This window comes from Lissotriton helveticus, chromosome 7, assembly GCF_964261635.1.
Source record: "Lissotriton helveticus chromosome 7, aLisHel1.1, whole genome shotgun sequence".
Lineage (NCBI taxonomy): Eukaryota > Metazoa > Chordata > Amphibia > Caudata > Salamandridae > Lissotriton > Lissotriton helveticus.
The window spans coordinates 1,484,219,221-1,484,246,954 of NC_136068.1; the positions used below are offsets into that span (position 1 = coordinate 1,484,219,221).

A 27,734-nucleotide genomic window follows, 5' to 3' on the forward strand; every position below is an offset into this window, starting at 1 on the left:
ACAGAACTGCGTAATGGTAGACACAAAGGGGCAGATTTACAAGCCCCTTGCGCCACGTTTACGCTGCCCTACCTGACGCACAGCGACGTAAACGTGGCGCATCCCTGCGAGTCATGTACAACGTGATGCTTTTAAGGAGATGCGCCACGTTAAGACCTGGGCCTGCGCCACAATGGGTGCATTCCCACGCAGGGGGGGGGGGGGGGGTGGCGGTCAGGCAGATGTGCGCCTCGCAAAAGTGCCTGCGTGAAATCTACAAGATTTAACGCAGGCACTTCCGCGACACTGCTACGTCAATTCTTTATGCCTGCTTGCTTGAAACAGGCGTAAGGACTGATGCGGTATGTTGAGTATTGGGCAGCCCTGAGCATTGCTAGAGTTGCATCGCGCCTGCGACGCGACTCTAGAGATGCGCCCCTCTTTCGTCACGAGATGCGTCACGCATCTGCCTACCCTTGCGCCAGGGTTTGCCGCATTGTAATTGCGGCGCATCTGCCATGACGCAAGGTTAGTTTTGCGTTACGCATTTGTTCTGGTGCACATCTGGAGGTGTCCAGCTCAGAACTCGTAAGTATGCCCCTAAGTGTCAGATTAGCAATTACCTGCGCATCCCTGCAAAGTGTGAGGCACGCCAGCACCACCCATGGTGCGCGGTATTTTCAATGCGGCACGCCATGGTGCCAAAACGTCACCGAAGCGTTACGCATCGGTGCCGTAAAGGCGGCTCATTGATGGAGTTGCGTTGGCACAGCTCCAGCAATGCTGCGTCAAGCCGTAAGTCTGCTTCATGCAGGCGCAGGGTTTCAGTGACGCATCATTGTCCTAAATGACTGATTGAAATTTTATCTATTCCCCATAGCCACTTTTAGCATGCGTTCCTGCGCAGGAACGCCCTCCCTTGCGCTGGAACGCTCCCTTATGGCGCAGGGCTTTAGAATGGGATGCATCTCCCATATGCGTCACGCTGTTAATATACACCACAACATGGCGCCTCTCTTGTTGTGGCGCTGCATCACAAAAGTGACGCAAGAACGGAGCAAAAGAGCTGCAAGGGGCTTGTAAATCTGCCCCTAGAGTAGAGGCTCAGGTGCAGTCCTTCCTTTGTAGCCCTCTTTTTGGCTGAAATAGTTGGTTCTTGTTCTTTCAAAATGTTTGATTTGGTTGACAAGGACATCGACAAGCAGCAATCATCAATTTTTTCTGTTCTTTCTTTCATGTTGTACGTCAGGTCCGCCCAGGGGCAAGCGGACAGAAACAGCGGATGCAGTGGCTTCAAAGGAGGAGGATGCAGGCCAGGGCGGCGAGTGCTCCTTTGCTGGCCCCAGTAAGTTTTCATTTAAATATAGAGGACCTATTGTTGTCCAAGCGTTCCTAATTTAAAATTTTCGAAATAGTGTTTAGATAGGAGCAAAATCAATAATCCTACTGTTGCAGGGACAATTCTCCACAAACCGAACTATGGACACCAAAGACCAGAGTAATAATATTTCAGAGTGGCGTGTTTGGCACACTGTATAAACCTGGTAGTGTCAGCGGCACGGACTCCTCCTTGCAAAAATTGCAAAACCTTTCGCTCAGTCACTCTAGTCTGGGGGAGCAAAAACCACAGAGTCTATTCAATTTTAAAAGCTTTATTAAAAGTTTAAGTAAACACATATATTAAAATAAAGTTAGTTGGAAATGGAAAAGTGCTTGGTGCTGAGTTGATGAGTAATGGAACACATTTCTTGTGGTCGAGCCGAGCTTTCACCTGGTTTGAAGTTGATGTTGCTCTTGTCCTTAGAAGTCCCGTTTCTGTCTGTTCAGAGAAAAATGGTGTGTGTTAAAATTAAGCAAGCATTCAACAATTGTGACAAAAAAGTGAAGCAAGACAACAGCCTTCCCTGGAAGGAGGGACATTTTTACTTTAGACTAGAGTAGACAGTCAATAAATTTTTCTGATGTTTTCACATTTTTTCATTCATAGACCAAATACGAGTGAGTGGTGTAATCTAACAGTCTTAAATCTACTTTGTAGGTGGAACATCTGGTGGCGGGGCCAGCTCGGACGTGATCGTGATCGACTCCGAGTCTGAGGACTACTCTGTGGAGGATGCGGCGCCAGAGGACAATCAGACTGTGAGGAAGCAGGCAGTGGTGGTGGCGAGTACAGGTAAGCTGGATCATGGTACTATCTGACTCTTAGATAGCATATGATGTGTATCCAGTGCTGGCCCAGTGACAAATTACAATATGGTAATTACAGCAGGCTGGGACCGACAGACAGATAGAGGCAGAGACAGAGAGAGAGGAAGACAGAAGGAGAGAGAGAGAGAGGGAGGGAACCAGAGGGAGGGTGAGGGAGGGAGACAGAGAGAGAGAGACAGCGAGGTAGAGGGAGACACAGGGAGACAGAAAGAGGGAGACAGAGAGAGAGAGAGAGAGAGAGAGAGGGAAACAGACATATCGCCTGGTGCAGATGATACGGTTGCTGGTGTGGTTAACGGCTCAGAAGAAAAGTCACTCACTTCTGCCAGATCTCTTTCATATGAAAGAGCACCAAACCATAAGCGCCCCACCTTGTCCCTCCATGCAGACGCCCATGATACTGGCCTGAATAGATTTGTACTGCGCTGGCTAGTTGCTAGTTGTACTGTGACACAACTTCCTGCTGAATCATTTTGTGTTAATCATATTTTTAAAGAGCATTCATTACAGATTATGTCTTTCTTTCTTCATATAGTTGGTAATACTAAAACTGCAAAACCGAGCAGGAGTATGCTGGCTGTACTGGCTCGGCAACGGAGGCTGGATGCCACTGTTGCGCAATATCGCCGGCTGGTGGAAATGGAGGGGGACGACACGCACTCAAGTGCATCAAATGTAACATCTTCTGCATCCTCCTCCGTGACCCCACGTTCTGCCGGTAAGCGCAGTGCTCCAGCCAACCAGAGCCGTGCTGGAAGACGCCACCGCCGAGCAGCAAAGGCTGCACCTCCTCACAGTACTGTAAAGGCTCGCTTGCGCCGTGCACTCCGCAGAGTGTCCAACCTGGAGGCGGAGGTCAAGAAATGGGAAGAGTACAAAAAGGTGATGGAGGGCCTCCGCTTAGATCACGCCATGCTCCGGGAAGAGTACGATGCCCTGGCCCTAAGGCATGATGCCCTGGAGGCCAAAGTGAACAACCTGCATCCATAGAGTGTCCCTTGCCCCTTTTTTAGAGACTTTTGGGGGGTGGGAATTGGGAGTTGGGTTTTTTGGGGACTTTTGATGGACTATTTATTTGGGGTTAGGGAGGGTCTTGCGGGAGATTATTTTGTTAGGGATATAAATATACTTTTTCAAACTTTATCTGAGCATACCTGTTTTTTACTACTTTTGAGCCTGGTGGGTGGTGGTTTTGCAGTAAGTATGTTTTACTGAACACTGTCATCGTGTTGGTTCACGTGTAATAGGCCAAATGTTATCCAAAGTAAATGCCTGTCACAGAGTTTGTTAATTCAAGAGCCCTAGGACTTTACTACTAGTACCACTGTCACTCTCTCGCCTCTCCGAATACTCCATTATACTACCTCCCATCCAAATGCTTATCTTACCTGTAATTTGTGTTTGAGGGCTGGATCCACCTGGAATTCACAGTGTCCTAAGGCGTTCTGCAGCAGGGCCCCAACTGGAGTTTCCCGGCGTGGATTTTCTGCAAAACAAAAGCAATCAACATTAGAAATGTGGCAGCGGTGCTCACACAACCCAAAAACCTAGAAGCCCCACAGACAGCACCCCTGAGACAGGCAAGCGAGCAATAATAACGCCTAAACGTTCACGTGTAATAGGCCAAATGTTTTCCAAAGTAAATGCCTGTCACAGAGTTTGTTAATTCAAGAGCCCTAGGACTTTACTACTAGTACCACTGTCACTCTCTCGCCTCTCCGAATACTCCATTATACTACCTCCCATCCAAACGCTTATCTTACCTGTAATTTGTGTTTGAGGGCTGGCTCCACCTGGAATTCACAGAGTCCTAAAGCGTTAGGGGACTCGTCAACGTAAGTTTCTTCATTGTGCAGAATCCAGGCATCAGCATTATGGGTAATGGATAGGGTGAGTCTGGAGGAGGAGGACTCAGGATAGACGACCAGGACTGAGTTCTTGTCAACTAACTGTTGTGAACCTGAGGAATGCTGCGGCATCAAAATCAAGACAGTTCTGTTGATGGGCTTGTTGTTTTATTGGTTGATTACAGTTTTGTTGGGAATGTGATGAAGCACTTGCTAAACAAAGAAAGACAGACACACAGGAATAAAAGTGAATAAGGAGGACTAAATTTACAGTTAATGAATGATTGACTCATTTTCAGAACTCGCTGTCAGGGAAGCAGAACTCGTCCTCATACTCTGCTAAATCATCAGTCGGGGTTACTTCTGGTAACTGAGGAGAACTTTCCTCAGGTAGGTCGGTGTCCTCTTCTTCCTGCGTGGATTCTCGTACTCTGTAATCTGGTGGAATGAAGTGCTGGTTCATCTTTATCAAGGTGAGCCGCTCCACATTTGCGGGCAAGAGGCGGGACCTTTTGGAAGTCACAATGCCACCAGCAGAACTAAAAACACGTTCTGAGGACACGCTTGCGAGTGGGCAAGACAAGTAATTGATAGCCAGGTTGGTGAGCTCTCGCCATATTTTTCTTTTCCCATGCCAATACGCCAATGGGTCCTCAGTAATATTGACCTCTGTTGAGTCATCCAGATAGGCCTGCACCATTGAAAGAATGTCCTCCCGGATTCCTGTACTTTGCACTTCTGTGTCCTTTCTAGGACAAGGAAACCCTAGCTGAGTTAGCCAACCCGCTTCAGACATATCGCCTGGGCCTGGTGCAGATGATACGGTTGCTGGTGTGGTTAACGGCTCAGAGGGAAAGTCACTCACTTCTGCCAGAGGCACGGATGCAGAAGTGCTTTTTTGGGACGCCTGATGGCCTGCTGATTCACTAGTAGTACTGTCTTCTCCTACAGTTTCCTTCCGCTCTCTTTCAAAATGAATGGCTGACTGAGCTAGCCAACCTTTGTACTCTGTAACATCCGATGTTTCAAAAGGAATTATTACTTTGCCAAACAATGGCTTTTTGTAACGTGGATCCAGAATAGTAGCACAAATGTAGTGCTGTTGTTTCTTGATATTTACAAGCCGTTTATTGCTAACTAGGCGTTGTAATAATCTCTGCGCCAACTCATGTGCTTCGTTCTTTCCAGCGTCCTTTAATTGTGAAGCCACCACCTTGACTTGGTGCTCGAGCTTCAGCAACAATGGGATAGCTTTGCTCAAAGAACAGTCCTCCCTGCTGACGTCACCCGTGAAGACCTCAAAAGGACGAAGCATGTCTGTCAGGCTTTTAACTAGCTGCCATTGGTCCACCGCTAGCATCATTTCTGTCGTATCACCACCCAGGTTGTCGAAATACTCATTGACTACTGGAAACAGCTCATGCAGACGCTCAAGCATGTAGAAGGTTGAGTTCCAACGTGTTGCCACCTCCTGGATAAGTGCTTTCACTGGCATTCTACGTTCATTTTGCTTGCGCCTCAGCTCCTTCCGGGCCTTAAAAGAATGGTTGAAATGTGTGCATATTCGTCTGCAGATGGTCAGTGTTTTGTCGACTGCAAGTTCTTTTTTCAAGAAATTTTGCACGACAAGGTTCATACAGTGCGCCAAACACGGCACTCTGAAATAGAAACCGTCCTCCATGGCCCTAACTACATTGCTGCCATTATCAGTAGAAACATAACCAACCTTGCAATTTCTTGGGGGCAGCCATTGCGAGACCTTTTTGTTAAAGTCAGCCAAAATGTTGACTGCAGTATGACTTTTCTCCATGCCAAACATGGCTAATGTTGCATGTTTACGAGCACCCTTAAAAATCTCGACCAAGTCACCACCTGCATTTATCTGTTTTGTAACCCCTGAAAAAGAGACCCAGTGTGCAGTGATGCACATGTAATCAAGGGCTTGGCAACTGGTCCACATGTCTGTTGTCAGGTGTATAGTGTGAACAGCACTCTTCTGCAAAGCTGCCCCCACCAACTCAAGCACCTCTTTATGTAGTGCTGGAACAGCAACCCTGGCAAAATAGAACCGGCTAGGAACCTTCCATTTAGGGGCCAATGTTGCCACGAGTTCAAGGAAACCCACACCTTCGACAAACGAAAAAGGGAGAAGGTCCACCGCTAGCATTTTAGCCAGCTTAGTGTTATACAGGCGTACAGTTGGGTGGTTGCGTTGAAATTGCACATCTGAGGAGAACATGGCTGAAATGGTGTGCTGGACAAATTTACAGGATGATGCTGATGCCTTCTTCGACCCACTTCTGATCAGTGTTGACATTTTCCGCATTGGTGTGTCTCCCAGACTCTCAGTGTGCCTCCTATGTGTTCCGGAGGGTGTGGTGCCAGGGGTACTGGGTGCAACCGGACACATGTCTGACGCTTCTTCTGCCTCCCCGTCATCTTCAGATGAAACACCTAGTATGGGTATATTTTGGCCACTTGCCCTTTGGGATCGCTTTCCCTTGACGTTTGCTAGGTGCGGAAACCATTCGACAGCGTGCTTTCTTTCAAGATGACCTATCTGGCCTCCGGTTCCATAGTTGGTACCAGTCTTACCACGGCTAACTCTAGTCTTACAAATGCAACAAACGGCTATGTTATCATACTTTTCATGGACACTAAAAAAGTTCCAAACTGGGGACTGGAAACTTCTGGTTTTGCCGCACGAGGTGATACTGCCAATGCCAGATGAAGCAGTGGTGGATGAGCCTTGCAGACATCTACTGGGTTGTGCAATTATTGCAGCAACCTTACTTGAGGGAGTCGAGCTGGATGGAGTCCCCCTCTGGGGAGAAAATATGGGAGCTGTAGGTTTTGTTGAACTTGTTGTACTACTTGACTGCGTTGGTGGTGCTACCAGTGGCCAGGTCACGCTCAGCATGACGTCGGGATAGGGTATAAATGTCTGTCTGCTGCATGGCCGGTGTGGCTGGACTGACATGTGTGATGACTAGGTCATTGCTGTCATCCTGTTCAACAACATCAGAATGCACCACTTCATCAAGTCCGACGTTCGGATCCATAAGTATGAGCTTTCCGGGGTTCTTCCTTTTAACATTTGATACCTTTCGCAGCTCATGGTGTGCCTCCCTCTCAGACTTCGGAGATGGTTGCCAATCTAGATCCAGATCATCATCTGATGGAGCGGGGCTTGAAGAGGAACTTCTACACACCCTCCTTGATCTTTTCCTTGCTGGGGAGCTGGGAGAAAATGAATCATCAGGAGGAGTGGCTTCGTCTTCCTGACATGATACCCCGGCTCCAAAGTCAATTTCCTCCTGTGCCCCTACTTCTGGAAGAACAACCATTGTGGGCACTTGCACCGCTCCATGCGCCGCTACATGGGCATCTTCACTGACCTCTACTTGCAAGTCTCCATGGACCTCTCCTTCTCGGTCTTCTCCTTCTCGGCCTTCTCCTTCTCGGCCTTCTCCTTCTCGGCCTTCTCCTTCTCGGCCTTCTCCTTCTCGGCCTTCTCCTTCTCGGCCAGCTCCTTCTCGGCCAGCTCCTTCACAGCCAGCTCCTTCTCAGACAGCTCCTTCTCGGACAGCTCCTTCTCGGACAGCTCCTTCTCGGACAGCTCCTTGCGCATGTACTTCTGCTTGTACTAGTAGCCGATGCAGTTGTTGTTGCAGCTTTGGTTGTTGAATAGTACTTGTGAGATGAGTTACAACCTGTGTTGATGGTGTGCTGCTACTTTCTTGCGATGAACCAACATCACTGGTCGTTGGTGATTCAACAACTAAACAGGCTACCTGTGCAGCACTCATGGTGGGCCTTTGTTTGGTTTTTTTTGTTGTTTTTCCCAACAAAAATTTAGTGGTGGTGCCACCAGTCTCCTTGGTGCCACTTGCGTCTTCTTCTCCTTAGTAGAGACATCTTTCTTGCAAGAGGACCTACGGGCACCTCTTTTTGGAGCCATCTTCTTCAGATGTCGGAACAACAGGCCGCAGCAGGACTTCTTCCTGGCACTGATGCTCAACGATGATGCAGAGTTTTGTGCACCTAAAAGCAAACGAAGACAGAGGAACATCAGTAAATATATGTTGCATATGTAGCGCTTCAATAAACAGTTTGCAAGTAGGCATTTATGAATACACACGTGCACACCACACGATATGGAAATTTCAAAATTAGGATTTGCTAAATTTTTGGGAAACAGGAATTTAACATTGATCCAAGAGAGCACACACACAGAGGGTTGTACTTTCATGTACCCCTGACTCCGCCTGGGCACAATGGGTGAAAGCAAGGCACAATGGGTGCAGGCCTATGTCTCAAAGCTCACTGCCTGCCTTCAAAATGGCCGCTTGACCCCCATCCACATGGCCAGGACCATGCCTCAAAATGGCCACCACCAACATAGCCAGCCCCCAACCCCTACTCCAAAAAGTCAAAAAACGCAACACAAATCAAATCACCACAATCCAATGCCATCCATCAAGTTTCAGAAGGATTATGCTGCCTGCTGGTGGTTTTCCGGTGCAAAAGTGCAATTTTTACAATTTCGCGAGTGCGAGATTGTTGCTTCACGGCGCGAACGTGGCGAAAAACCAGCAAAATCCGCGAACAGACCGATTCTGGGCCCCCTGGGCATAATGGATGACATCAGAGCACACTGGGTGCAGGCCTATGGCACAAAGCACACAAACTGGCTTAAAAATGGCCCCTAGACCTCCACCCACACGGGACCAGGCAATAAAATGGCCCCCACCCACATAGCAAGCCCCCAACACCACCCCAAAAAGTCGTAAAACACACAAAAATCACCACAATCCAATGCCATCCATGCCCTGGCCAGAATCATGTTAAAAAAAAATTCAACAAAACAGTTGTATCATGCATGCACCCATAGCTAAGCCTGGTGGTTTTCAATTCATGTGCAGAATTGTAATTTTTACAATTTCGCGAGTGCGAAATTGTTGCTGCGCGGGACACGAGCAGTGCGAACACAAGCAAAAACATCCTCAGCTCGCGAACTTGCAGATTTTCCCCCCAAAAAAGTCGAAAAAAAAAGAAACACACACAAAAATCACTACAAACAAACAACATCAACTTAGTTCTTTGTGAAATCAAATTTCGAATCCAAAAGTAATCCAAAAGGCCTCAAATCCAAATATCCAGCAGCAACCACAAAAAGTAATCCTTCCCAGTCAAGATCGAAATCAAAGTGGCCAGGAAATGGACTAAGCAATGGGAGGAGCTTGCTGGACAGGAACAGGAAGTTGGAGACTGGGGCACTTCCTTCACCCCACCCCTATGGGAGGAGCTTGCTGGACAGGAACAGGAAGTTGGAGACTGGGCCACTTCCTTTACCCCTCCCCTTGTAATTTTTGTACTTTCGCGAGTGCGAGATTGTTGCTGCCCGCGCCGCGGACCGCGAGCAGTGCGAACACAAGCAAAAAATCCGCTTCGCGCGGATTTGCGTATTCTCGCCACATCCGCGAGAGTTCGCGGATTGCGGATTTTCCGAAAATCCGAAAAATCCGCGAGCGTAACGGATTTTACGCCCATGCTTAGTCAGGTGTTGGGTCCAGCGTCAACAATGGTGCAGGCAATGTTGGATTGAAGCAGAGGTGAGGAGGTGGGTACATCCCCCCCCCCTCCTCGTAGTGTTTCTGTCCAAGCGAGGGGTTCAGTTTTTCAGCGTGGCGGGCAGAGGAAGGGTCTGCGGTCTGTTGGATGTGTGGCAAGTGGGATTGAGGAGTTTGGAGTTGTTGGTAGTAAGGGACCCGGCACATCAGTTATGTTATGTTACGTTAAACTTTATTTTATATAGCGCTCAGCTACTCCGAGGAGTGTCCCGGCGCTAGAAAAAACCCAAAGCGGTACAGAGCGGAGGAGCCAGACAGAGAAGAAACTACTGGACAAATAGCCAAGATTTGAGGTTCTTCCTAAATGCCAGAAGGTTGACATTAGTCCTCAAAGACAGAGGAAGGGCATTCCACAGCAGTGGCGCCAAGCGTTGGAAAGAACGGCCGCCACACCGGGCCCGCCTGATATTTGGAACAGAGGCCAGGGCGAGAGAAGCTGACCTGAGTGCCCTCGAAGGCTGATAGAACTCCAAACATTTACTGATGTACTGGGCACCAGTTCCGTGAAGTGCCTTGAAAGCCAGAGTAAGCGCTTTAAAGATGATGCGCTTTCTGATAGGCAGTCAGTGCAACGTTTTTAAAAGATCACTCGCACTTGATCTCCTATGGAGGCCAAAGATGGCCCGCGCTGCCGAGTTTTGAACAATTTGGAAACGAGTTAGGAGGAAGTCCGGAAGGCCAAGGTAAAGCACGTTGGCATAATCCAACCGGGAACCAATCAGTGCCTGCACTGTGATTCTTCTGTGATCCAGAGACAGAAGGGGCAGGAATTTCCTGAGCATTTTTAGGAGGCCAAAGCATTTGCCCACTAGGCCGAGCACCTGCGGTTTCAATGACAGATCCGCATCAACCTGCACTCCCAGATTCTTGGCTACTACTGAGGCTGCAGAAGGGGGAAACATGGCCTCCGGCCACCAGGACTTCCAATTCGGGTCCGACGGACACCCGAAGAAAAGCACCTCCGACTTATCGGAGTTGCACTTGAGGCTGTTCCGCTGAAACCATTGGAATACATCCTCGAGACACCCGCGAATGCTCTCCCCATCGAAGTCCGAGTTTCTGTCACATGCGAAAAGGAGCTGAGTGTCGTCAGCATATGACACGATCCGGGCTCCACGTGACTCTGCCAGTGCCACCAGAGGGGCCATATAGATGTTAAAAAGAGTCGGGCTCAAAATCGAGCCCTGGGGAACTCCGACCTCCAGTGACGGCACCGCGGCAGAGAAAGGTAGAACCCAGACCGTCTGTTGGAGGTCCGCTAGAAAAGACTCAAACCAACTGTACACCGTCCCCGTCAGACCGATCTCCCGAAGTCTTAGAAGGAGACGGCCGTGGGGGACGGTGTAAAAAGCCGCCGACAAATCAAGCATTACCAGCATTGCTTTGCCTCCAGAGTCCAAGATTTCTTTAATGGACTCTGTGACTTCCAGCAACGCCGTCTCTGTACTCATATTGGACCGGAAACCCGACTGTGACTGGTGCAGGATGTTATTAGTCTCCAGAAAGTTAGACAGGGTTTGATGAGGGTGTTTCTCCGCAATCTTCGCAAAAGCCGGCAAAAGGGAGATTGGCCTATAGTTGGCATGGGCCAAGGGGTCCAAATTGGGCTTCTTCAGGAGTGGCAAAATGAGGGCTTGTTTCCAGGCCTGAGGAACCACCCCTGAGCTCAGGGAAAGGTTCAGCAGTGGATTAACTAAAGGGTTAATGACTTGAGCGATTTTGGCGCAAAATTTAGCCAGACAAGGATCCAAAGGAGAACCGGACTTAAGTTTCATGAGAAGGTCAAGGGAAGCTTGTAAAGGGAGGGGAGGAAAACATGAAAGAGTCGGAATCTCCTCAGCAGGAATCAGTGGAGGTGTCTCCACATCCTTAACAACCACCGCGCCCTGAGATGAAAAGGAGGCCTGGATGGTTATAATTTTATTGGCAAAAAAGTCGGCTAGCTCCGAAACCCAACTTTCAGAGAGCGAGCTCTTCGGCATACACAAAGAAGAAGAGGTAAATTCTTTCACGACCAGAAAGATTTCTTTACACGAGTTAGTCGCTGCCTCTATTCTTCTTGCAAAATAGGACTTTTTTTCCAGAGTAATCAGTCCAGCCTTTTTCGTTGCAGGATAGGGAGCGATATGGAACGGCGGACTCGGTAGGGCGAAGTGCGGCCCAATGGCGCCGAGGAGAAGGGAGGGTGGAGCCTAGCGCTGCACATTCCGTACCATTCGGGGATCCCGGCGCGGTCAGCAAATGGAGGTCTGGCGCGACCTCGCTGGCCCCAACGTCACTTCAGCAGCAACGGATGGACTTGACAGATGTTAATCTACATAAGAGTGGTCAACGTTTGGGGGAGTACCGGCGGGTACAGTCGGCTCCCCCGCCTAGTGTACAGAAAAGGGTTGGTAAGGCCCATGCTGGTCCGTAAGGTTATGAGACGCATAAGAAGTTGATGGTGTCCGGCCCTCCCCAGATGGAGGAGTCTTTGGCTTTGGATTATGATGATGAAAGCCCAGAGGAAGGCGAATTACGTGATGATGTGACAGGGGGGGGGGCAATTTCATGTTTCTCATAGTCTTTTGCAGGCACTGGTGGTGGTGCGACCAAAGCAAGCAGTGTCTGGACCAGGTCGAGAGCGCGGCCCCTCAGTGAGGGTTCCTCGGATGGTGGACAATGTGGGACAGATGGCATGGAGATCGGGGCCGGGTCAAGCCCCCTTGTTACACCCAGGTGAGCTTTCTGAACCATGGGCCAAACCAAAAATGGTGTCTGTGGGGGCGGGGCGGTGGCTGAAGGAATTGACGGCAAATTGTATATAGGACGTTACGTTAAGGATCAAGGGGTAGGTACAGGTGACGGGGAGGGACGTCTGGGTGCCAAGGTTGGGAGTGGCATGAACACTGAGGCTGTTGAGACGGTTAAAGACACTACATAGTAAGGAGCTAAAAATTAAAAGGTTACCCTACATGGGTGTCACCAAGCCTCTAGGAGCTCATTGGATGTTATCTACAAAAGAGAGGATTTGGAAGGGTGAGTATGTGGAAATATTGAAATTGCTACATAGAGAAGTTTGTTCTAAGGAGGGTTCAAAAGAGGAGGAAAATGAGTTGGCCAAGCGCCCAAAAGTTCCCCTAACGATTGAAAACTGGACGGCTGCATTTCTGATTTACGCTAGCGTGTATTGTGAAAAGTTTCCTGAGCGCTGCATAGCTATATTTAAGTATATGGATGTTATCAGAAAAGCACAGATAACAGGTAGTGGTTTTGCGTGGGCCCAATACGATGAGGAGTTTACAGCATGAATGGCCTGGGATTCTGAGGCGAAGTGGGGGGAATTGGATACGGATTTATGGCAGCATACGATGGGTGCATCGGCCGGTGATAAGACAATTTTTACTGCTAGTGGCTTACCGTTAGTTTACCGACCCTTTCAGGGAAAACCCACCCGGGGCGGGGTGGGAAGCACAGCATCGACACAGTCTGGGATGGGAGCATGTTGGGACTTCAACAAGGTTTGTGCACTAGGGAATACTGCAGATTTCGCCATGAATGTTCACAGTGTGGCAGAAGGCATCCCTTGGTTAAGGGTTGGGGGCCTCGGACTTCGGGCGGCCAGCAGTGGACACAACAGAGCACTAGCACCTCAGCTCCCTCACAACATCCTCAGTCCAATAGGGGAGGGAAAACTAATGCAGGGGTTGTGCCCAAAGGCTCGTACTCCAGTTAGATTGAACCAGCTGGCAGAGGCTTTGAAGGGGTACGGGAATGCTGGGGCACGACAGTTGTTGTTGACAGGTTTTCAAGAAGGATTCCGTCTTGGTTATTCAGGGCCGCGGCTGCGGCGCTGGTCCAAGAATTTGAAATCGACTGATGAACACAGAACAGTGGTACAGGATAAACTGAATAAAGTAGTGAGGGAAGGAAGAATGGCAGGTCCTTTTGACGATTGGCCTTTGGATGATTTGATCATTTCACCCATTGGTGTGGTTCCCAAGAAAGAAGCAGGGCAATACAGATTAATTCAACATTTGTCATGGCCGGAGGGGTCCTCAGTTAATGATTTTATCGATGAGGAAGCAGCTTCTGTGTCTTATTCTTCAGTGGATGCGGCTATGTCACTGGTAGTGGCTGCGGGCCCTTTTGCAGAAATGGCAAAATGCGATATAAAATCTGCATTTCAATTGCTTCCAGTCCATCCTGAAGATTGGAATCTTCTGGGGATTCATTTCCATGGAAAGTGGTACGTGGACAAGGCATTGCCAATGGGTTGTTCGATGTCCTGCGCCCTTTTCGAAACCTTTAGCACTTTTCTACAATGATTCTTCACACAACACTCTGGACATCAGTTAGTGACACACTATTTAGACAACTTCTTTTTCGCTGGGTCCCCAGATTCATCTGAATGTCAGGCAGCTTTGGTTACATTCCAGAAGCTTATGGACCTTTCGGGAGTACCATTGGCACCAGAAAAGACAATGGGTCCTTGCGCGACCATGTCCTTTTTGGGTATTGAGATTGATTCACGGGCAATGCAGGCCCGCTTGCCAGTGGAGAAGAAGGACAAAATGCTGGAGCTCTTGGAATCAATGTTGGCAAAAACAAAGGTCACAGTCAAAGAAGTGCAGGTTCTGTTGGGCCATCTTAATTTTGCATGTAGGGTGGTCAGAGCTGGTAGAACTTTCTGTAGGCGCCTGGGTAGGGCTCTATCCGGCCCTCACTTGCCTCACCACCATGTACGTCTATCAGTAGGGGTCAAGGAGGATCTGCGTATGTGGGTGGCTTTTCTACATTCTTTCAATGGAGTTCCTTTGTACAAGGAGGAGGACTGGGTGTGGGACGTACAAATTTTCTCTGATGCAGCGGGCAGTGATGGTTTTGGTTTGTATTGGCAGGGCAAGTGGTGTGCTCAGAAGTGGCCTGATCGTTGGAAAAATGGGGGCAGGAGCATTGCCTTTTTAGAATTGTTTCCAGTGGTGGTAGCATTGACGCTGTGGGGGCATGAGTTGGCTCACAAGAAAGTGCTTTTTTCGGATTGACAACTTGGCTGTCGTAGAAATCATCAATAGACAATCAGCCAGGGATATGCAGATCTTGAAACTGTTATGAGTCTTTGTGTTGGGCTGCCTTAGGTATGACATCAGCTTTAGGGCCTTCCACATTCCTGATGTGGACAATGACATTGCGGATGCTTTGTCTCGTTCGCAGTGGGAGAGATTCCATGGGCTAGCTTCGGAGGCAGACAGGACACCGACCCCCATGCCGGAGCACATTTGGAATGTAGGCGACAAAGGGTCATACAGTTGGTGGTAGGTTCGCTGTCTGCGTCTACTTGGGCGGCATATGAACTGGCTTGGAAAGAATTCTTGTCGTCTGGGGCCTGCAAACGGGATCCTGGCTGGAGTCGGTCGGACGATGTTGTTCAGTTTATCCTTGATTTAATGGATAAAGGCTTATCCAGAGGTACCATAGCAGGAAAGTTAGCTGGCATTTCGTTCATGGGCAAGCTGCTTTGGGGTTACTCTCCCTCTGCTGGGGAGGTAGGGAAGAGAATGTTGGAAGGGTGGTCTCGGGAGAGGGGAGGGGAGCAGTCGGTTAGGAGTCCCTTGTCATGGCAGAATTTGGCCCGGGTATTAGAGGCATTGCCCTGTATTTGTAGGGATGATTTTGAAGCATGTCTTTTTGCAACGCTCATGGTTTAGATGTTTTTTGGTGCTTTTAGAGTTTCTGAATTGTTGGGTTCCAAGTTGTGGGGTGGGGGGATGTTCATTTGTCCGAAAGAGGTGTGCATTTATGGTTATCTCACTCGAAAACTGACCAAAGAGGCAAAGGGAAAGGTATTTGGTTGGAAGCGTCCTCTCCTTCTTGGACATGTCCTTTACAGTGGGCTCGGCGTTGGTGGGTGGTTTCTGGGGGGGACCTGGAAGCTTGTGTATTTCAGCATGCAGATGGATCTAAGGTCACAGAATATCAATTGCGTATGGTGCTGCGAAAAGCTTTGCGGAGTATCGGCCTGGACGATAAAAAATATGGTACTTATTCTTTTAGGATTGGGGCAGCGACAGAAGCTCATAACAGAGGCTGGTCTAGGCAGGACATTATGCGCTTAGGGCATTGGTCGTCTAATTGTTTTCAGCGCTATGTGAGAGATGAAGCGGGGGAGGCGCTTGCGTCATCCTCTTTTTCTTAAAATCTGATACTGCTTTTCTCTTTCAGGTTCCGTGGCTGGCTCCCGTTCAGCGGCTATGACTATATGGGTTGTGGGGCATTCCTTTGTGAAACGAGCCCATGTTCAAGCATGCAATAGCTATTTTGGTTCTATGCTGGTTTTTAATGATCGTTTGTTCAATGTATTGTGGAAAGGCAAGGGGAGCATGCTGTGGAAGGAGTTAATCCCTGCTTTAAATTCTTGGTTGGCGGGGGGGTATCTGCCCAGATGTGTTGGTTATCCATTTGGGAGAAAATTATTTGTGCGGGGTTAATGGTGTAGTTCTTTTGAGAGCAATGAAGAAAGATCTTTCTCTTTTGAAACAGCAGTGGTCAGGTTGCCATGTCCTGTGGACAGAGTTGGTTCCGCGGAGGTCTTGGAGAGGCGCGAACAAGCCCAAGGCGATCGATAAGGCGCGTAAGAAAGTTAACCTTGAGGTTTCAAGATTTTGTAGAGGTTTGGGTTTTGGTCGAGTGTCTCATACTGATATTCGGTATGATACTGTTGAGTTCCTTCGTGGCGATGGTGTTCACCTTTCTAGGATTGGAATGGATTTGTATCTTTTAGAGTTGAGAGAGGTTTTGTCTCCTTGTTTGAAGATTCTGGAATTTGCTGGATAGGTTTTTTCCCTTCGTTGCTGTTAAGTTTGTCACTGGTTTGGGGGGCAGAAAGGGGGGTCTTGTTTTTCCCCCCGCTTTCTGGGTGGTGGAAATTGGTGGTTTTTGCCAGGCTTGGCATGATTGTAGTTGGCATTTGTTGAGCTGGGCTTTGTCAGGGGAGATTGAGCAGGATGATTTGTTGGGGCGGTTCCATAGGTTGGGATACCAAGAGTTGTTGGAGGGCAAACGGGGGAGTTTGTGTTATGGTTTGGGGGATTGGATAAGTTGAAATGATTATGCGTTTTTTTTGCATTGTTTGCATTTTTAATATTGTGTATGGGCGGGGGCGGGTTTGATGACGTTTTAGGGGCAGGGTGGTGATTGGGGGTTAAGGAAATGGCCTATTTAGTGAGGACTAATTTTGTAAGGCGTTGGCCGAGGTTTTAATGTATAAATGTGCACCTGTTTCAATAATGCGGCCTTTTTCACACAATATCTGTCTGTTGGTCTGCCCCCCCCACCCCACCCCCCCAACGTGGGGGTTTGAGAAGTCAGGAAATCACAAACTTGAAGCAGAACCGAAGCCGTGAAGCTGTGAAGCAGCTTGGTGCTGCGTTGGTGCTGTGTTGGTGCGTTGGCGCCGAGGGAGAGCCCCGGAGGCCACAGAGGCTGCAGGAGGTTGCGGGAGAGCCCTGGTGCGCTGGTGCAGAGCATAGCCAAGGAGCAAAGCAAGCAAAAGCGGGTGCGAGCACCAAACAGCTGACTGAGCCCCGGACTGAGCCCTGCAGCTTGGCAGACAGTGCAGACAGAGAATAAGGCGCCCAGCCTGGCCCCCCCTCACCAGAGGTGAGGCATCCAGACTTCAGTGTTGGTGCTGAGGATCAGAGCAGAGCGGTGTGTGTGGGTGTGTGCACCAAACAGCGGTTTGAGCCCGGTGATAGACGCCAGAAGTGACGACGGTCGCCGGAGCTCACTGCGGTTCAGCGCACTGTGTGAGAGCCGCAAGAGTGTTTTATCTCCGGGGAGCGCTTTTCTCTGGGGAACCACAGGAGCTGCAAAGCCTCCGCAAGAGACTGGATGCTACGAATTGTTTCTACAAACTCACCTGGGCTCGAACTTTCTTGCCAGTACTAGTGGACAACTGAGGCACACTGGGGTTGTAAGGGGCGCGAGGACGCGCTACGCTTGCCTTCTAGTCTCCCCCGCCGCCGTTGCCTGAACTATCCTTGTGCACGGCCGCTGAGTGGGGAGACTACATCTCCCAGGGCCCATTGCGGCAGGATGCCGCCCCCTCACTGATTTCGCGCCAAGTAGCGCACTAAAGTAGGCTGGAGTTCCCGCGGGCCTGAAGAGGCCAGGCAGGGCCACACCATTGACATTTTTCAACTAAAGACAGTAAGCGATAACTTAATACTGGACTGCAGCATCGGCTGCTGGGGGCTAACACATTTTTTTGATTATTATGAGTAAAAGGATTGTGGGAGATAGGGTGGTGGGGACTCTTAATGCCTTCTTAACAAGAGCCAAATCTGTTTTAATCCACGAAATTGAGGCAACTGAGCGTAGACTGTCACTTGGACCAATTTTTTCAAGGGGGGGGGTCTTTGCCTAGTGCACAGTTGCCAGCCGTCCATTCTAACTCTGACACTGTTCACACAAATGACGGGTCTCCTTCAAGGCCATTATGTTTGCCGCCTAGTAGTCCTAACTTGGTTTCCTCTCAGTCACAGAATAGTGTGGGGAGCCTGGTCATGGTAACAACTAGAGGAAAAAAGGCCCTTGCTCGTACTGACATGGAACCTCCAAATAAAAAAAGGAAGGAACATGTTGTAAACAAACAACAGCCACCGCTAGAAACTAGTAGAACAAGTGGGGCCTTTGTATTCGGTAAGCCAAGTAGTACCATTGTAGATATTACCTCCTCTGCAAAGGCCAATCCTCTGTCCAACCAACCTGATTTTTGTGCCCTATTAAAAGAACAACTAGCTGTCCTTATCAACCCTCTAATGGAAAAATTAAACTCTATTGATGCTAGGCTTAAAAAGATAGAAGACGCCCCACCCAAGAGATTCCTACTCAGGCAAATCCCCGGGTAACAGGAGGGTTTGCCCCAATTAGAGTGGGGGAAATTCATAAGGAACAAGAGGGTACATTGGTAAATGCACAGATAATATTGGAAAAAGTGCAAGCAGTAGAGAAGCCTAAAGGTCAAACATACATTGGCGTTGGTAATCCCAAGCCTGTCCCCCAGCAGCAACCTGCAGGGCTTGCGGGAAATAGGAGGCCGATGGAACTTAGTAAGGACGATGGGCAAGATAAGAGCAGTTTCCTTCACCTCCAACCAGAAGCAACCCCATATACAGTTATTTTAGCGAACATCCCTCCTCTCATCCCAGGGTCAAACGAGCACTGGTCAACTCTTAGAAATAAGGTATTACATTACTTGAGTAAGAGAACTGGTATTGGGGAGGCCCTTTTTTGTTAATTTAAAATGGTTAGACGCATAAAATGGGTCGGACACTCAACCAAATCCATGCCAGGTGACTGTGTGGTTTTAAGCTTCAGGTCACCTGCCTTGGTCCACCACATTTTTGAGTTAGCAGAACATTCTCCTTTTACTGTACATACGATTAGATTGCTTCCCCTTGGTTTCTTCTACAAACAGCCCATGAGACAGCGAAACAGGGACTACCGTGTACCCCAGGATTTTGACATCTGGAATTCCAACCCCATACAGCCCAATAATCGTTATGAGGTTTTATCCTCACTCGAAGATATTGACTGACTGGGGGTGGTTGAACAGTCGGGACCAGCCAGAGGGGTTAAGACGAGGGCAGATACAGATTCCTCGAAAGAGGGGCGCCCTATGGCAGCCAAAACGGAGATGTTTGTTCCGATAGGTCCTGTAATGTCATCAGATCCCCCCGTCCTGTACTCTTGCACAAAAATTGTTGAGGCACACACCAGGTGTGGTGGCCCGGCAACGCTAAGAGCTCCCATGATTATTTCATCTGAGGGGATAAGTGTGGAGGAGGTCTGCATCGATAGCCCAGATATCTTGGCAATAAGGGTCAGATCAGTGAGTGGTCTCGATCTAATTGTCTATAACGTCTATGCCAGGGGTCAACCTGGTGGGAGGGGCTCTCAGGTTATAATGGCTTTAGAGAGCCATTTGTCCCTAGTGGCAACTAACGATGACCTAATTATCGTAGGCGATTTCAACACCTGCTTGGAATGACTAGATGCAGAGGATGGTAGGCTTAGTGAAGAGATTGACGCACTCTGGGGGATCCCACAATTGGATCTGGAGCCTATTAGAAGGTGGACAGAGGCTGCACTTCAGATGAAAGGGTTATGCTTGGAGCGAGGCCTAAGGGCGGTAAACGGTAGAACTAAATCCGACGCCAAGGGTGCAGCGACTTTTGATAATGGCAGTTCCAAAAGCCGCATTGACTACATCCTTGTGAATGTGAAGAATTGTATAATAGTTTTAGACATGGAAGTACAATGTCGCCCAGAAAGCGATCATAATCCCCTGGTCCTCAAACTTCACGATAGTAGTTTTTGTGGTCCCTTATTGATGGAAGGTGTCACCTGCCCCAATATAGTAACCATTGCAAATGACTTAAGAAGGGTATGGTGGTCCAAGGTAGTGATGGATGAAGGGAATGTGGCAGAGATTAGGGCTCTAGTGTCAGGTTCTCTAAGGGAACTTTTCCGATGTGGCTCTCAGGAGGTTCTAAACGGTAAACTAGGGGGAATCCATGGTGATCTTTTCTGCGGGCTAAAAAGGTTTTTTATAAACGCTCGAACTGCTAAGAAGACTAGTAAGACTAAACCCAATTCGTGGTATAATAACACATGTAGGTTAGCCCACAAAGCACTGGTGGCAGCTATTAAATCTAGGATCCACGGTGTTATTAAGCAGTGTAGAGTATCTTATAAATCGGCTATCAGATATGCAAAGAAAGAATGGGACGAGGAACGCTGGCATTTTCTGTTGTCGGCATGCAGAGGCAGGAATATGACTAAATTCTGGGAACTCATCAAATGGGGGAATGGGCAGCGGTCAATTATCCCGACTAACAACGTCGAACCGCAGCAATGGGTTGCCTTCTTTGAGACACAATTTTCACTGGCCTCTGAGAGGATAGGGTTTGCTCCCCAAATCCAAATTGACGTCCCCTTATCATTCAACACAAAAGAGGTAGAGACGGTACTTAAGTCTATCCCAAGTGGTAAGGCACTGCATTCCAGCCAATTTATTTAAACAGGATCTAGATTTATGGGTACCCTATATTACTAATCTGATTAACTCAATAGCGGGTGGAGCCCCAATTCCTGTTTCATGGTTCGGACTCAATAGCGGGTGGAGCCCCAATTCCTGTTTCATGGTTCGGAGCAGATATCATCCCTATTTATAAGAAGGGTGATCGCTCCGCTCCGGCCAATTATAGGCCCATCAGTTTAATTGACGCAATTCAAAGGATAACTGCACGTGTAATATTGGGTAGGATCCAGGGCTGGATGCTTGAAAATGACATTCTATCTCCTCTACAGGCGGGGTTTCGGTGGCACATGGGGACACTGGATCAGGCCTTTAGATTTGTCCTATTATACTGGAAAGAGGTCTTATTGGGTAGGGGAATGCTCTTCGCTGCCTTTGTGGATTTAAAATCCGCCTTTGACCTAGTGCCAAGAATAAAATTATGGGAGGTCCTGTTGTGATTGGGGATGCCTAAAGAACTAGTCTCCCTCGTGGTTAGACTCCACGAATCAACGTATGCTCAGGTTCGTTGGGGGAAACCGGGAGAGGTTACAGAGAAATTTGAGGTAGGAAAGGGCGTCCGGCAAGGATGTGTGCTGGCACCAACCCTGTTTTCTCTATTTATCAATGGGGTGGTGCAGTACTTTGTTGACCAACCAACGGACGCGCCTATACTCGCTGGCCAAAAGGTGCCCCTGCTCATGTTCGCGGACGACACACTGATATTATACAAGACGAGACAGGGGTTACAGCTAGCATTGTCTCGTTTTGAGGAGTTTTGCCGCGAACATGAGCTCATGGTCAACATAGGAAAGACTAAATTCATGGTGCTCCATGGGTCTAAGCCCGTTAAAGCACGTGTTTTTATGGGTGGGAAACCTTTGGAGCAGACTAATGTCTTTACCTATTTGGGTGTCACTTTTGGCGATAAGCTGAGTTGGGATCCCCAAGCTAAGATCCTGGCATTGAAGCACATCCAATTAGTGGGAGCATTGACCAAGGAACTTAGGCTATCACAAACCAAGCCCATAGCTCCAGTGGTCAAAATTTACACGACTAAAATTATTCCCGCTATTCTATATGGTACTGAAATCTGGGTATCCTGTAACCTGACCCAACTGTCCACAGCCCAAAATAAATTCATGAGATCAGTTGTGGGCTTGCCTCAATCTTCCCCCCGTATCCCACTGTTGTCTGACCTAGGCTGTCAAAGTATTGAGGACATTGCCCGTTATAGGCCACTGGCTTTCTGGAGGTGTCTCTGGATTACTCCAGAGCTCCACCTCTTTGCTAGGGCTTTGTCCGAAGTTAGAGGATTGGATCGCATGCATAGGATCCCATGGTTGACTGGTATAAAGTCACTGTTAATTGATATGGGGATGAGGGAACTTTGGGAGTGCCCCGAATCGGCAGAATTTCCTTCCAAAGAATCCTATCGAGCAGCTTATTGGGAGTTAGTCAAAACAAGGAAGTTCTCCTCTGCTATTACCCCAACCCTATCCAGAGATTTTCTAGAGCTAAAAGACGAACCTCGCCTGGAAAGCTATTGGGACCTCATATCAAAACCACTAGATTGCAAGCTTTATCACCAATTCAGAGTTGGGACATTGCCATTTGCCAGTCAGGAAGTTTACATGTAAGTGGCAATCAGGAATTGATGATAAGTGCCGTTTTTGCCCGGATCACATAGAAGACATTGACCACCTTTTATTTGTCTGTCCGGTGTACAACAAACCCCGTAGCCTGTGGTTAAAACCGGTATGCCGGTCCTTAGGTACTGGCTCTGCGATGGTTGCTAAGAGGTTGTGGAAATCTGGCTCCAATGAGATCGCTATAATAGGTGTAGCAAAGTTCCTGAGCTGGGCATGGGTTCTACGGATGAAAAATGGGGAGCCTTAACATCCAAGATATTTGCCCCTGTGTTATTGAATGAATTATGTAGAATTATGCTCTTTTTATGGATTTTTACGATGTATATAAAGTCTTATGCATGGGATATATTTAATCAAGTTTTAGGATCTGTTTTTAACATGTAGATATAGGTATTTATTTTTTAAATCTACTGAGAAATTTGTAAGCTTGTTTTATGTCATGTCAAGGTACATATTTGGTAATAGTTAATGTTATTTCTTGACTCTCTGTCTTTTAAGATGATAATCGCAATAAAGACTTTTTTGATTGATTGATTGATTGAAATCATCTCTCGAAACACATTCAAAGTGAAGCTAATCTGGGTATCAAACTAAACCTCCTGAAGCACCCTCATGTACTTCAGTTATTTGGTGATCAGTTTCACCCATTTGAGAATGTGTTTGGCTGTTATCTGAAGGAAATGCCCCACTACAACGGAACACTTATTCGTTTGCCTTTCAGGACAGAGGAAGATGCAAAAAAATCAAAGATTTGTGATCAAAGTTTCGATGAACGAGAGATTAAAGTACTTGTGGATATATTTCAAGATTCTTCCCAAAACCTCATAATCTTCTTAAAAGGAGTGCCGCACATAAGTCTTGGATTTCTTCCTCCTGAATTATCTTCGCCTGATGATTTTATTTTGCAGCTGGAACTATGCAGGGAGGAGACTCAGAAGTTGAGCATTACTGACGTTTTATTACTTCAGAACGAACAGAAGGCTATCTAAGCTGTACTGCCCAAAACAAGGTTGTGGATGTCACTGAATCGACAATCATCAGGGTCACAAGGATACAAAGGTCAAGGATTTATGAAAAACATTACCTACTGCCCTCTAGCTTCGGCATTGGGGAGTCTTTAAAATGATAGAGCGTGCGGATCACCCGACCAATAATTTTGCCACTTCCGGCTTCGGGCCCATATATTTCAAATCACCATATACATTGATCGGATGACCTCACGGTCTGCTATCAAATATTTGTGAGTTCCTTTCGTTATTCTTCAGCGTACCCGACTTACCATCCACCGATGCGGGTACCTATGACCACAATGGATCAGGGAGCTAGCTGTAAAAGGAAAGGCAGCAAAATACAAACCCAGCAAATAACATTCAATACTCTTTGTAAAATGACCACGGACAACTGGAAGTTTTAAAGTCTTTATCTAATTTAGTAAAATTCAGAAAATATCAAATTCACAGTAATTAAGCAATCAAGAATCAGAATAACAGAAAGTACATAGCTGAATAGCAAATAAGTCAGTGCAACCATTTATACACTAATGGAACCAGGACACATTCAAAAATGAAGGATCAGGAATTTGGAACGTTTAGGATGAATCACTAAAGATGGGATAGGCTTTGATTAGGACTAGTATTCTAGAATTATTTCAAGGGAATGAGACAGGAGTTCGGGACATTTATATAACTATAGGAGAGTCTATGAAAAGAGACACGCTATATATTCAAGGCAAAAGTTCTTTAGACAGTTTAAGTAAGGAGGTTCTAGACCATATCAGGAAATGACAAACTGCAATGCAAAATATAATTTCTAACAGGTAGGGTAACATAGGAACACGTTATGAAACAAATGCAATTGACTTTATGATTCGATGGTTGCGGAAAAGCATGGAAAATTAACATATGCAAAGGTATGTCTTTATTGAAGCAAAAGACAGAAATTCAGAAAGGTGCAAGATTCAGAGTTTTCAGAGTGATATTTACCTAGACTGGTGTGGAAACCAAACCCTGGCCACGGGTCAGTTAAGGACAGGAAACCCTCAAGGAAGGATACCCCTCAATGGACAGCAGGTGCAGAATGGACACCCAGAACAGGACAGGAAGACCAGATTAGGATCAGGACAGGACCCTCAGGACAGGAACCCTCAGGACAGGACCGGCACCCGCAGTTCGGAAGCAACGCCTGCGCTCCACCCTCTCTGCAGCTATCGATCAAGACCCCGATTGGGTCAGCGAACTCCCAGCAAAGTGCTCCGCCAGCACTTTAAGGTTTAGTAAAACCTTAGTCTATGGTCAATTTCGGACAGAGTGCTCCGCAGTACTCTGTATCTTCAGTCACCTATTGAGTGCGTTGGGTCAGTGACAGGTCAGCTAAACCAGACAAGTCAGACAATTTCCCTAGGTGAACCCAGGGTAGATATACTGTTTTGGGACGGTGTACCACCCCCCAATGTTGCAAAGTGTCAGAATCCCTCAATTTGGATTGGTCCTAAGGTAGGGTTTGGGTAACACACCAATCAGAACAGACTATTTGGAGGCCTACTTTGCATCTCTGGGTACCGCCTAGCGAGATTGGGGTTCCCATGAGAAAGTCGCACAGAATACAATGAAAAGAATACATTTCGATACAATAGAACATAATCATGATGCTTCTGCTGGGTGAAGGTGCCCTTTCCCAGGGTGGCTCTGGCATCAACCTTCTTTGGCCTGAGTTCAATGTCATGGCAGCTTCTAGTGATTCTGCGCAGAAATACCCTCCAAGATGGACTCCCCAGCCCAGCACCCCTCCGAGTCGAGGATACATGAAAAGTAAGCGAAAACAAATTAAAACATAGAAATAAATGTATGTAAACACATCATTAGTTTTTGTACTTTAAACTTATCATTATAAAAATATACTATGCAGTTTAAATGTTAGCAACATATACACTGTCACAAGAGCATCACCACGTTATTCACGAAAGCTGTGTATTACGCATGCGCACCCTTTCCCACCAAACTTATAACTACGTCAGGTCACGTGAGTGTGACTGACGCATGCGCAGAAGCAATTTTCCAATCGGCGGCCATGTTTAGGAACACGGATTAGTTGTATTAGAAATACACATACGCAAGCTTCCTCTACTTCGTTCGAATATAAAAATAAAGATTAGTAAGACGTACAAATTTTATTAATTGATTACACCCGGGCGAGGTTCATGACTCGAGCAAGTCGCGATGCGAAGCTTGCTCTATCAAAAATATATAACAAGCAGAATAAAATCGTGTTTTCGCTCCCAGTGTCCGGGGTAGCCTCCATTAAAAAGGAACATTGACACTGGGAAATGGAGACCTGATTTGGATGACTTTATTAGGCAGGTTTTCTATTTTCTGCCTCTTCCAATTTTCTCGGGTCTCCCATTTCACCTGAATGGAGCATTTGCTGTCATGTGCACCAGGAAAAGCCTATGGGACACAACTGAAAAGGGCGAGTGGAACAGGAAGCTTCTTTGTGACGCAGTTCTGGTGGCTTGGGCAAGAGCTCTAGCCCAGCTCCAGAACATGTGTCAGGATGGTTTATTAGAAGGCTACAACTACCACACATATTGGCCTGATATTAGAAAAATGAAATCCTTATTTGTTGGAGCTGTTGAAGCTTTCTATAGAGCAGTAGCCCATGGTCTTGATGATGGGTTTCTTGCAGTGTTTAGCAATGGGAATGAATGGTGCACGATTGAGCATGCATGTTACTTACACTCGGATATTGTTGAAAACATGTACATTGGTGAGATTGCAACACGGGTATTCTCTGAAATACTACCTAAACCACTTGTGGCTATCCCGCTGCCAGAGTGGGTCAAAGCTGGTTTCATTGCAAGTGGTTGTGGTGAAGCCTTGCTTAGAAATGCCTACAACTGGGAAAGGTTTTACAGAGAGATTATATTCAACAACTTAGATGATGAAGCCTTAGAAGCAAGGGATGCCCTCGTTCCTCATGCCATTGATATGAACAGTAAGGAACTAGATAGATTGCTAATGTATGTCCCCTGCATTCCATTGAACCTTTATTGAACCTTACAGATCATTGACAATGTAGTTCACCCAGAGGGTAAAGTAGCCTCCCTGTTTGGGAAGGAAGATGGACACTTTCCTCAGGGAACACCTGACAGCTATCTGAAACTTGAACGGTTGTCCCGCCTTGAACTTCTTGAATTGTTAAGAGACAGCCTCTTCATGATGCAATTGATAGAACAAGCCCTAAACCTATCAGCAGTCTGGAAGCATGATAGACAAAAGGCATGCAGCCACATACACCATATACTGGAGCTGCTCTGGGACCTTGCGTTACGTTACAAAATAGGGGTTGACCCAACGGTACTGGGACCTGGGTAGTTGAATGTTACATATAAATGGGTCCCAGTTGCGAATTTTCTTTAACACAGAGAAAAATGTCAAAATAAACAGAATCAAACTAATTACACTCTAATTCTTGAGTGATGTTATTTATTCACATCCTCAGTCATAAACTAATTATGCATACATTTTTTAATTTGTGAACGCATAATTGCCCAAAGTGAGGCGTGGGTGAGAAGGGAAAAGGGGAGGTGGGGTAGGTGATTTAGTGAGGGTTGAGGTAGTATGGAAAAAGTTTACAGAAGATACATGTGGTCACAAAAGTACATTTGTGAGTTGACAACACATGGGCATATTAATATTGCCATCAATCACTTCTATACATATACACACACACTCCTATCCCAATTATTTCAACACAGACAAAAATGTTCTGTTGCACTTGGGTAGGACAGACTAATGATAAGTCGACGTTTCGACCCCTGGTGGTGTAGGTTGGCTTGCACCTTACTGCGGGGTCTTCATCAGGACTGGGGAGATGGGGAATTGGAAGGGGTGGGGGAGGGCACCTATAATTAAAAAACATCGAAGTGAGCTAAAGGTCAGTACCTGTTATTTGATTCATAAAGGAACAAATTAAAATCAGATAGTTACCAGAAAAGCCACTGTGGGTTGTGTGGCAACGTACAAAAAGGGGATTATTGGGCCCTGGGGCTCCGGACATCGAGAGAGCTAAAGCCTAAATGAAATTAGGATAAATTCAAAAAGTGGGCTTGCATCAGGTAAATCCCACATATGTCATTGCCTTAATATAATATACCGTGCTATTACAGGAGAACATCCATACTACCCAGCCGGGTTAAAACTGGAATAAATACCATACACCAGAAGACATCACATCACGCTCACATTTAGTAAAGGTTTAAGTCAAAACCATTGTCCTTGACTACAGCAAATAAGTAGCAATGTGTGACCAGAGGTAAACCAATTATTTAAAGACCAAAGAGACCGTCATGACTGTTACA

General features: G+C 47.2%; 1 pseudogene; it reads left to right on the top strand.

The window, feature by feature from the left end:
- The window catches only part of LOC144769549 (sacsin-like), a 39,038-nt pseudogene that overhangs the window by 7,093 nt on the left and 4,211 nt on the right, over window positions 1–27,734 (top strand).